Below are 11,815 nucleotides of genomic sequence, written 5' to 3'. Positions count from 1 at the left end.
AAAAAAGTACCGTCCAGCTACTAATTATAATGCCAATTTGCAAAATTTCCCTGCATTTTTAAACAATGGAGAAATGATGGTGGGATGATACTTACAAGAATGGCTTCTTGTCAGTCTCCACTAACAAAAATAGGCAACACCAAGTCAGCTACGGCTCAGCATAGTTATGTCCATAGCAGCCATATTTGGTTTCAGTAGGCACATACACACGTTATCACAATTATGGTGAAACGCTGAAAACCTGCAAAGGATTTTCAACATACTGGTTAATTGAAAAGCTCTGAGGCATACTTCTTGGAACAAGCCAGTTTCCTGTGCCCACACATAGAGAAGTATATAGAACCATGGTGGATTCCCAGCTCATGAAGCAAAGGATTCTTAAAGGAACGGGATTACCATGCGGATCCTGTTTAATTCTCTGAAACAGAATCCGCACTTTTCACCTGCCATACTAATACCCACTTCTCCTCTCTGGGGATAATAAAAACAAACCAGCGAACTGACAGAGGGCCTGACCAACACATCCACACCGACCCCACAGGAACAAAAAAAAAAAAAAACACCGTAGCCTCCAGCTACTAATTATAATGCTAACTTGCAAAATTTTCCTGCATTTTTAAACAATAGAAAAATGATGGTGAGATTATACTTAGAAAAATGGATTCTTGTCAGTCTCCACTAATAAAAATAGGCAAAACCAAGTCAGCTACGCCTCAGCATCGTTATGTTCGTGGCAGCCATCTTGGGTTTCAGGAGGCACAAACAAACGTTATCACAATTATGGTGAAACGCTGAAAACCTGCAAATAATTTTCAACGTACCGGTTAATTGAAAAGCTCTGTGGCATACTTCTTGGAACAAGCCAGGTACCTGTGCCCACGCATAGAAGAGTATATAGAAACATGGTGGAATCCCAGCTGATGAAGCAAAGGATTCTTAAAGGAATGAGATGACCATGCGGATCCTGTTTAATTCTCTGAAACAGAATCCGCACTTTTCACCTGAAAACACATGCCCACTTCTACTCTCTGGGGATAATAGAAAGAAACCAGTGAATTGACAGATGGCCTGACCAACCCATCAACACTGACCCCACAAAAAAAAAAAAAAGTACCCTCCAGCTACTAATTATAATGCTAACTTGCAAAATTTCCCTGCATTTTAAAACAATGGAAAAATGATGGTGGGATGATACTTAGAAGAATGGCTTCTTGTCAGTCTCCACTAACAAAAATAGGCAACACGAAGTCAGCTACGCCTCAGCATACTTATGTCCTTGGCAGCCATATTGGGTTTCAGGAGAAACATACACACGTTACCACAATTATGGTGAAACGCTGAAAACCTGCAAAGGATTTTCAACATACTGGTTAATTGAAAAGCTCTGAGGCATACTTCTTGGAACAAGCCAGTATCCTGTGCCCACGCATAGAGAAGTATATAGAACCATGGTGGATTCCCAGCTCATGAAGCAAAGGATTCTTAAAGGAACGGGATTACCATGCGGATCCTGTTTAATTCTCTGAAACAGATCCGCAGTTTTCACCTGCCATACTAATACCCACTTCTCCTCTCTGGGGATAATAAAAACAAACCAGTGAACTGACAGAGGGCCTGACCAACACATCCACACCGACCCCACAGGAAAAAAAAAAAAAAACACCGTAGCCTCCAGCTACTAATTATAATGCTAACTTGCAAAATTATCCTGCATTTTTAAACAATGGAAAAATGATGGTGAGATGATACTTAGAAGAATGGATTCTTGTCAGTCTCTACTAGCAAAAATAGGCAAAACCAAGTCAGCTACGCCTCAGCATAGTTATGTTCGTGGCAGCCATCTTGGGTTTCAGGAGGCACAAACAAACGTTATCACAATTATGGTGAAACGCTGAACACCTGCAAATAATTTTCAAAGTGCTGGTTAATTGAAAAGGTCTGCGGCATACTTCTTGGAACAAGCCAGTTACCTGTTCCCACGCAAAGAGGAGTATATACAACCATGGTGGATTTCCAGCTGATGAAGTAAAGGATTATTAAAGGTACGGGATTACCATGGGGATCATCGTTAATTCTCTGAAACAGAATCCGCCCTTTTCTCCTGCCAAACACATGCCCACATCTCCTCTCTGGTTATAATAAAAAATAACCAGCGAACTGACAGAGGGCCTGACCCCCCCATCCACATCGACCACACAAAAAAAGAAACCGTACCCTCCAACTACTTATTATAATGCTGACTTGCAAAATTTCCCTGCATTTTAAAACAATGGAAAAATGGTGGTGGGATGATACTTAGAAGAATGGCTTCTTGTCTGTCTCCACTAACAAAAATAGGCAACACCAAGTCAGCTAATCCACAGCATAGTTATGTCTGTCGCAGCCTTCTTGGGTTTCAGGAGGCACATACAAACGTTATGAAAATTATGGTGAAATGCTGAAAACCTGCAAATAATTTTCAACGTACTGGTTAATTTGAAAACTCTCCAGCATACTTCTTGGAACAAGCCAGGTACCTGTGCCCACGCATAAAGGAGTATATAGAAACATGGTGGAATCCCAGCTGATGAAGCAAAGGATTCTTAAAGGAATGAGATGACCATGTGGATCCTGTTTAATTCTCTGAAACAGAATCCGCACTTTTCCCCTGCCAAACACATGCCCATTACTCTTCTCTGGGGATAATAAAAACAAACCAGCGATCTGACAGAGGGCCTGAACACCCATCCTGACCGACCCCACAAAAAAAAAAAAGTACCGTCCAGCTACTAATTATAATGCCAATTAGCAAAATTTCCCTGCATTTTTAAACAATGGAGAAATGATGGTGGGATGATACTTAGAAGAATGGCTTCTTGTCAGTCTCCACTGACAAAAATAGGCAACACCAAGTCAGCTACGCCACAGCATAGTTATGTCCGTAGCAGCCATATTTGGTTTCAGGAGACACATACACACGTTATCACAATTATGGTGAAACGCTGAAAACCTGCAAAGGATTTTCAACATACTGGTTAATTGAAAAGCTCTGAGGCATACTTCTTGGAACAAGCCAGTTTCCTGTGCCCACGCATAGAGAAGTTTATAGAATCATGGTGGATTCCCAGCTCATGAAGCAAAGGATTCTTAAAGGAACGGGATTACCATGCGGATCCTGTTTAATTCTCTGAAACAGATCCGCAGTTTTCACCTGCCATACTAATACACACTTCTCCTCTCTGGGGATAATAAAAACAAACCAGCGAACTGACAGAGGGCCTGAACAACACATCCACACCGAACCAACAGGAAAAGAAAAAACAAAACACCGTAGCTTCCAGCTACTAATTATAATGCTAACTTACAAAATTATCCTGCACTTTTAAACAATGGAAAAATGATGGTGAGATGATACTTAGAAGAATGGATTCTTGTCAGTCTCCACTAACAAAAATAGGCAATACCAAGTCAGCTACGCCTCAGCATCGTTATGTCCGTCGCAGCCTTCTTGGGTTTCAGGAGGCACAAACAAACGTTATCACAATTATGGTGAAACGCTGAACACCTGCCAATAATTTTCAACGTAGTGGTTAATTGAAAAGCTCTGCGGCATACTTCTTGGAACAAGCCAGTTACCTGTTCCCACGCAAAGAGGAGTATATAGAACCATGGTGGATTTCCAGCTGATGAAGTAAAGGATTATTAAAGGAATGGGATGACCATGGGGGTCATCATTAATTCTCTGAAACAGAATCCGCCCTTTTCACCTGCCAAACACATGCCCACTTCTCCTCTCTGGGGAAAATAAAAACTAACCAGCGAACTGACAGAGGGCCTGACCCCCCCATCCACATCGACCACACAAAAAAAAAACCATACCCTCCAGCTACTTATTATAATGCTAACTTGCAAAATTTCCCTGCATTCTAAAAAATACAAAAATGGTGGTGGGATGATACTTAGAAGAATGGCTTCTTGTCTGTCTCCACTAACAAAAATAGACAACACCAAGTCAGCTACTCCTCAGCATAGTTATGTCCGTCGCAGCCTTCTTGGGTTTCAGGAGGCACATACAAACGTTACCAAAATTATGGTGAAACGCTGAAAACCTGCAAATAATTTTCCACGTACTGGTTAATTTGAAAACTCTCCAGCATACTTCTTGGAACAAGCCAGGTACCTGTGCCCATGCATAGAGGAGTATATGGAAACATGGTGGAATCCCAGCTGATGAAGCAAAGGATTCTTAAAGGAATGAGATGACCCTGCGGATCCTGTTTAATTCTCTGAAACAGAATCCGCACTTTTCACCTGCCAAACACATGCCCACTTCTCCTCTCTGGGGATAATAAAAACAAACCAGTGAATTGACAGATGGCCTGACCAACCCATCCACACTGACCCCACAAAAAAAAAAAAAGTACCCTCCAGCTACTAATTATAATGCTAACTCGCAAAATTTCCCTGCATTTTTAAACAATGGAAAAATGATGGTGGGATGATACTTAGAAGAATGGCTTCTTGTCAGTCTCCACTAACAAAAATAGGCAACACGAAGTCAGCTATACCTCAGCATACTTATGTCCTTGGCAGTCACATTGGGTTTCAGGAGACACATACACACGTTATCACAATTATGGTGAAACGCTGAAAACCTGCAAAGGATTTTCAACATACTGGTTAATTGAAAAGCTCTGAGGCATACTTCTTGGAACAAGCCAGTTTCCTGTGCCCACGCATAGAGAAGTATATAGAACCATGGTGGATTCCCAGCTCATGAAGCAAAGGATTCTTAAAGGAACGGGATTACAATGCGGATCCTGTTTAATTCTCTGAAACAGTTCCGCAGTTTTCACCTGCCATACTAATACCCACTTCTCCTCTCTGGGGATAATAAAAACAAACCAGCGAACTGACAGAGGGCCTGACCAACACATCCACACCGACCCCACAGGAAAAAAAAAAAAAAAACACCGTAGCCTCCAGCTACTAATTATAATGCTAACTTGCAAAATTATCCTGCATTTTTAAACAATGGAAAAATGATGGTGAGATGATACTTAGAAGAATGGATTATTGTCAGTCTCCACTAACAAAAATAGGCAATACCAAGTCAGCTACGCCTCAGCATCGTTATGTCCGTCGCAGCCTTCTTGGGTTTCAGGAGGCACAAACAAACGTTATCACAATTATGGTGAAACGCTGAACACCTGCAAATAATTTTCAACGTAGTGGTTAATTGAAAAGCTCTGCGGCATACTTCTTGGAACAAGCCAGTTACCTGTTCCCACGCAAAGAGGAGTATATAGAACCATGGTGGATTTCCAGCTGATGAAATAAAGGATTATTAAAGGAATGGGTTGACCATGGGGATCATCGTTAATTCTCTGAAACAGAATCCGCCCTTTTCACCTGCCAAACACATGCCCACTTCTCCTCTCTGGGGATAATAAAAACTAACCAGCGAACTGACAGAGGGCCTGACGCCCCCATCCACATCGACCATACACAAAAAAAAAAACCGTACCCTCCAGCTACTAATTGTAATGCTAACGTGCAAAATTTCCCTGCATTTTAAAACAATGGAAAAATGGTGGTGGGATGATACTTAGAAGAATGGCTTCTTGTCAGTCTCCATGAACAAAAATAGGCAACACCAAGTCAGCTACTCCTCAGCATAGTTATGTCCGTCGCAGCCTTCTTGGGTTTCAGGAGACCCAAACAAACGTTATCACAATTATGGTGAAACGCTGAACACCTGCAAATAATTTTCAACGTAGTGGTTAATTGAAAAGCTCTGCGGCATACTACTTGGAACAAGCCAGTTACCTGTTCCCACGCAAAGAGCAGTATATAGAACCATGGTCGATTTCCAGCTGATGAAGTAAAGGATTATTAAAGGAACGGGATGACCATGGGGATCATCGTTAATTCTCTGAAACAGAATCCGCCCTTTTCTCCTGCCAAACACATGCCCACTTCTCCTCTCTGGGGATAATAAAAACAAACCAGTGAACATCTAGAGGGCCTTGCACCCCCATCCACACCGACCCCACAAAAAAAAAAAAGTATCCTCCAGCTACTAATTTTCAACGTAGTGGTTAATTGAAAAGCTCTGCGGCATACTTCTTGGAACAAACCAGTTACCTGTTCCCACGCATAGAGGAGTATATAGAAACATGGTGGAATCCCAGCTGATGAAGCAAAGGATTCTTAAAGGAATGAGATCACCATGCGGATCCTGTTTAATTCTCTGAAACAGAATCCGCACTTTTCACCTGCCAAACACATGCCCACTTCTCCTCTCTGGGGATAATAAAAACTAACCAGCTAACTGACACAGGGCCTGACCCCCCCATCCACATCGACCACACACAAAAAAAAAACCGTACCCTCCAGCTACTAATTATAAGGCTAACTTCCAAAATTTCCCTTCATTTTTAACCAACGGAAAAATGATGGCGGCATGATACTTAGAAGAATGGCTTCTTGTCAGTCTCCACTAACAAAAATCGGTAAAACCAAGTCAGCTACGCCTCAGCATAGTTATGTCTGTGGCAGCCATCTTGGGTTTCAAGGCACATACAAACGTTGTCGCAATTATGATGAAACGCTGAACACCTGCAAATAATTTTCAATGTACTTTTTATTTGAAAACTCTGTGCCATACTGGTTTGAACAAGCCAGTAACCTGTGCCCACCCATACGGGAGTATATAGAACCATGGTGGTTTCCCAGCTGATGAACCAAAGGATTCTTAAAGGAAGCGGATGACCATGCGGATCCTGTTTAATTCTTTGAAACAGAATCCGCACTTTTCACCTGCCAACAACATGCCCACTTCTCCTCTCTGGGGATAATAAAAACAAACCAGTGAACATCTAGAGGGCCTTGCACCCCCATCCACACCGACCCCACAAAAAAAAAAAAGTATCCTCCAGCTACTAATTATAATACTAACTTGCAAAATTTCCCTGCATTTTAAAACAATGGAAAAATGGTGGTGGGATGATACTTAGAAGAATGGCTTCTTGTCAGTCTCCACTAACAAAAATAGGCAACACCTAGTCAGCTACTCCGCAGCATAGTTATGTCCGTCGCAGCCTTCTTGGGTTTCAGGAGACACAAACAAACGTTATCACAATTATGGTGAAACGCTGAACACCTGCAAATAATTTTCAACATAGTGGTTAATTGAAAAGCTCTGCGGCATACTTCTTGGAACAAGCCAGTTACTTGTTCCCACGTAAAGAGGAGTATATAGAACCATGGTGGATTTCCAGCTGGTGAACTAAAGGATTATTAAAGGAATGGGATGACCTAGGGGATCATCGTTAATTCTCTGAAACAGAATCCGCCCTTTTCACCTGCCAAACACATGCCCACTTCTCCTCTCTGGGGATAATAAAAACTAACAAGCTAACTGACACAGGGCCTGACCCCCCCATCCACATCGACCACACACACAAAAAAAACCGTACCCTCCAGCTACTAATTATAATGCTAACTTCCAAAATTTCCCTTCATTTTTACCCAACGGAAAAATGATGGCGGCATGATACTTAGAAGAATGGCTTCTTGTCAGTCTCCACTAACAAAAATCGGCAAAACCAAGTCAGCTACGCCTCAGCATAGTTATGTCTGTGGCAGCCATCTTGGGTTTCAAGGCACATACAAACGTTGTCGCAATTATGATGAAACGCTGAACACCTGCAAATAATTTTCAATGTACTTTTTATTTGAAAAGCTCTGTGGCATACTTCTTGGAACAAGCCAGTAACCTGTGCCCACCCATACGGGAGTATATAGAACCATGGTGGATTTCCAGCTGATGAAGTTAAGGATTATTAAAGGAACGGGATGACCATGGGGATCATCGTTAATTCTCTGAAACAGAATCCGCCCTTTTCACCTGCCAAACACATGCCCACTTCTCCTCTCTGGGGATAATAAAAACTAACCAGCGAACTGACAGAGGGCCTGACCCCCCCCCATCCACATCGACCACACACAAAAAAAAACCGTACCCTCCAGCTACTAATTATAATGCTAACTTGCAAAATTTTCCTGCATTTTAAAACAATGGAAAAATGGTGGTGGGATGATACTTAGAAGAATGGCTTCTTGTCAGTCTCCACTAACAAAAATAGGCAACACCAAGTTAACTATTCCTCAGCATAGTTATGTCCGTCGCAGCCTTCTTGGGGTTCAGGAGGCACATACAAACGTTATCAAAATTATGGTGAAACGCTGAAAACCTGCAAATAATTTTCAACGTACTGGTTAATTTGAAAACTCTCCAGCATATTTCTTGGAACAAGCCAGGTACCTGTGCCCACACATATAGGAGTACATAGAAACATGGTGGAATCCCAGCTGATGAAGCAAAGGATTCTTAAAGGAATGAGATGACCATGCGGATCCTGTTTAATTCTCTGAAACAGAATCCGCACTTTTCACCTGCCAAACACATGCCCACTTCCCCTCTCTGGGGATAATAAAAACAAACCAGTGAATTGACAGATGGCCTGACCAACCCATCCACACTGACCCCACAAAAAAAAAAAAAAAGTACCCTCCAGCTACTAATTATAATGCTAACGTGCAAAATTTCCCTGCATTTTTAAACAATGGAAAAATGATGGTGGGATGATACTTAGAAGAATGGCTTCTTGTCAGTCTCCACTAACAAAAATAGGCAACACGAAGTCAGCTACGCCTCAGCATACTTATGTCCTTGGCAGCCATATTGGGTTTCAGGAGACACATACAAACGTTATCAAAATTATTGTGAAACGCTGAAAACCTGCAAATAATTTTCAACGTACTGCTTAATTGAAAAGCTCTGCGGCATACTTCTTGGAACAAGCCAGTTACCTGTGCCCACACATAGAGGAGTATATAGAACCATGGTGGATTCCCAGCTGATGAAGCAAAAGTTTCCAAAAGGAACGGGATGAGCATGCGGATCCTGTTTCATTCTCTGAAACAGAATCCGAACTTTTCACCTGCCAAACACATGCCCACTACTCTTCTCTGGGGATAATAAAAACAAACCAGCGATCTGACAGAGGGCCTGAACACCCATCCTGACCGACCCCACAAAAAAAAAAAGTACCCTCCAGCTACTAATTATAATGCCAATTTGCAAAATTTCCCTGCATTTTTAAACAATGGAGAAATGATAGTGGGATGATACTTAGAAGAATGGATTCTTGTCAGTCTCCACTGACAAAAATAGGCAACACCAAGTCAGCTATGCCTCAGCATAGTTATGTCCGTAGCAGCGATATTTGGTTTCAGTAGGCACATACACACGTTATCACAATTATGGTGAAACGCTGAAAACCTGCAAAGGATTTTCAACATACTGGTTAATTGAAAAGCTTTGAGGCATACTTCTTGGAACAAGCCAGTTTCCTGTGCCCACGCATAGAGAAGTATATAGAACCATGGTGGATTCCCAGCTCATGAAGCAAAGGTTTCTTAAAGGAACGGGATTACCATGCGGATCCTGTTTAATTCTCTGAAACAGATCCGCAGTTTTCACCTGCCATACTAATACCCACTTCTCCTCTCTGGGGATAATAAAAACAAACCAGCGAACTGACAGAGGGCCTGACCAACACATCCACACCGACCCCACAGGAAAAAAAAAACAAAACACCGTAGCCTCCAGCTACTAATTATAATGCTAACTTGCAATATTTTCCTGCATTTTTAAACAATGGAAAAATGATGGTGAGATGATACTTAGAAGAATGGATTCTTGTCAGTCTCCACTAACAAAAATAGGCAAAACCAAGTCAGCTACGCCTCAGCATAGTTATGTTCGTGGCAGCCATCTTGGGTTTCAGGAGGCACAAACAAACGTTATCACAATTATGGTGAAACGCTGAACACCTGCTAATAATTTTCAACGTAGTGGTTAATTGAAAAGCTCTGCGGCATACTTCTTGGAACAAGCCAGTTACCTGTTCCCACGCAAAGTAGAGTATATAGAACCATGGTGGATTTCCAGCTGATGAAGTAAAGGATTATTAAAGGAATGGGATGAACATGGGGATCATCGTTAATTCTCTGAAACAGAATCCGCCCTTTTCACCTGCCAAACACATGCCCACTTCTCCTCTCTGGGGATAATAAAAAGTAACCAGCGAACTGACAGAGGGCCTGACCCCCCCCATCCACATCGCCCACACACACAAAAAAAACCGTACCCTCCAGCTACTAATTATAATGCTAAGTTCCAAAATTTCCCTTCATTTTTAACCAACGGAAAAATGATGGCGGCATGATACTTAGAAGAATGGCTTCTTGTCAGTCTCCGCTAACAAAAATCGGCAAAACCAAGTCGCTACGCCTCGGCATAGTTATGTCTGTGGCAGCCATCTTGGGTTTCAAGGCACATACAAACGTTGTCGCAATTATGATGAAACGCTGAACACCTGCAAATAATTTTCAATGTACTTTTTATTTGAAAACCTCTGTGGCATAATTCTTGGAACAAGCCAGTCACCTGTGCCCACCCATACGGGAGTATATAGAACCATGGTGGTTTCCCAGCTGATGAAGCAAAGGATTCTTAAAGGAAGCGGATGACCATGCGGATCCTCTTTAATTATTTGAAACAGAATCCGCACTTTTCACCTGCCAACAACATGCCCACTTCTCCTCTCTGGGGATAATAAAAACAAACCAGTGAACATCTAGAGGGCCTTGCATCCCCATCCACACCGACACCACAAAAAAAAAAAAAAGTACCCTCCAGCTACTAATTATAATGCTAACTTGCACAATTTCCCTGCATTTTTAAACAATGGAAAAATCATGGTGGGATTATACTGAAAAGAATGGCTTCTTGTCCGTCTCCACTGACCAAAATAGGAAACACCAAGTGAGCTACGCCTCAGCATAGTTATGTCCGTGGCAGCCGTCTTGGGTTTCAGCAGGCACATACAAACCTTATCACAATTATGGTGAAACGCTGAAAACCTGCAAATAATTTTCAACGTAGTGGTTAATTGAAAAGCTCTGCGGCATACTTCTTGGAACAAGCCAGGTACCTGTGCCCACGCATAGAGGAGTATATAGAACCATGGTGGATTCCCAGCTGATGAATCAAAGGATTCTTTTTTTTTTTTTTTTTTTTTTTTTTTTTTTTTTGTTGAGACAGAGTCTCAATTTGTTTCCCAGGCTAGAGTGAGTGCCGTGGCGTCAGCTTAGTTCACAGCAACCTCAGACTCCTCGGCTTAAACGGTCCTACTGCCTCAGCCTCCCGAGTAGCTGGGACTACAGGCATGCGCCACTATGCCCGGCTAATTTTTTCTATATAGATTTTTAGTTGTCCATATAATGTCTTTCTATTTTTAGTAGAGACGGGGTCTCGCTCTTGCTCAGGCTGGTCTCGAACTCCTGACCTCGAGCGATCCACCTGCCTCGGCCTCCCAGAGTGCTAGGATTACAGGCGTGAGCCACCGCGCCCTTCCAGGATTCTTAAAGGAACGGGATGACCATGTGAATGCTGTTTAATTCTCTGAAAGAGTATCCGCACTTTTCAGCTGCCATGAAATGCCAACTTCCCCTCTCTGGGGATAATAAAAACAAACCAGCAAATTTATAGAGGGACTGACCCCCCCATCGACACCGACCCGATGGAAAAAAAAAAAAAAAACGTACCCTCCAGCTACTAATTATAAAGCTAACTTGCAAAATTTCCCTGCATTTTTTAACAATGGAAAAATGACGGTGGGCTTATACTTAGAATGGCTTCTTGTTAGTCTCCGCTGACAAAAATAGGCAACACCAAGTCGGCTACACCTCAGCATAGTTATGT

Source organism: Eulemur rufifrons, unplaced genomic scaffold (assembly GCF_041146395.1).
Source record: "Eulemur rufifrons isolate Redbay unplaced genomic scaffold, OSU_ERuf_1 scaffold_124, whole genome shotgun sequence".
NCBI lineage: Eukaryota > Metazoa > Chordata > Mammalia > Primates > Lemuridae > Eulemur > Eulemur rufifrons.
The sequence above is the reverse complement of the archived record's forward strand: the minus strand, read 5'-3'. Positions refer to the sequence as shown.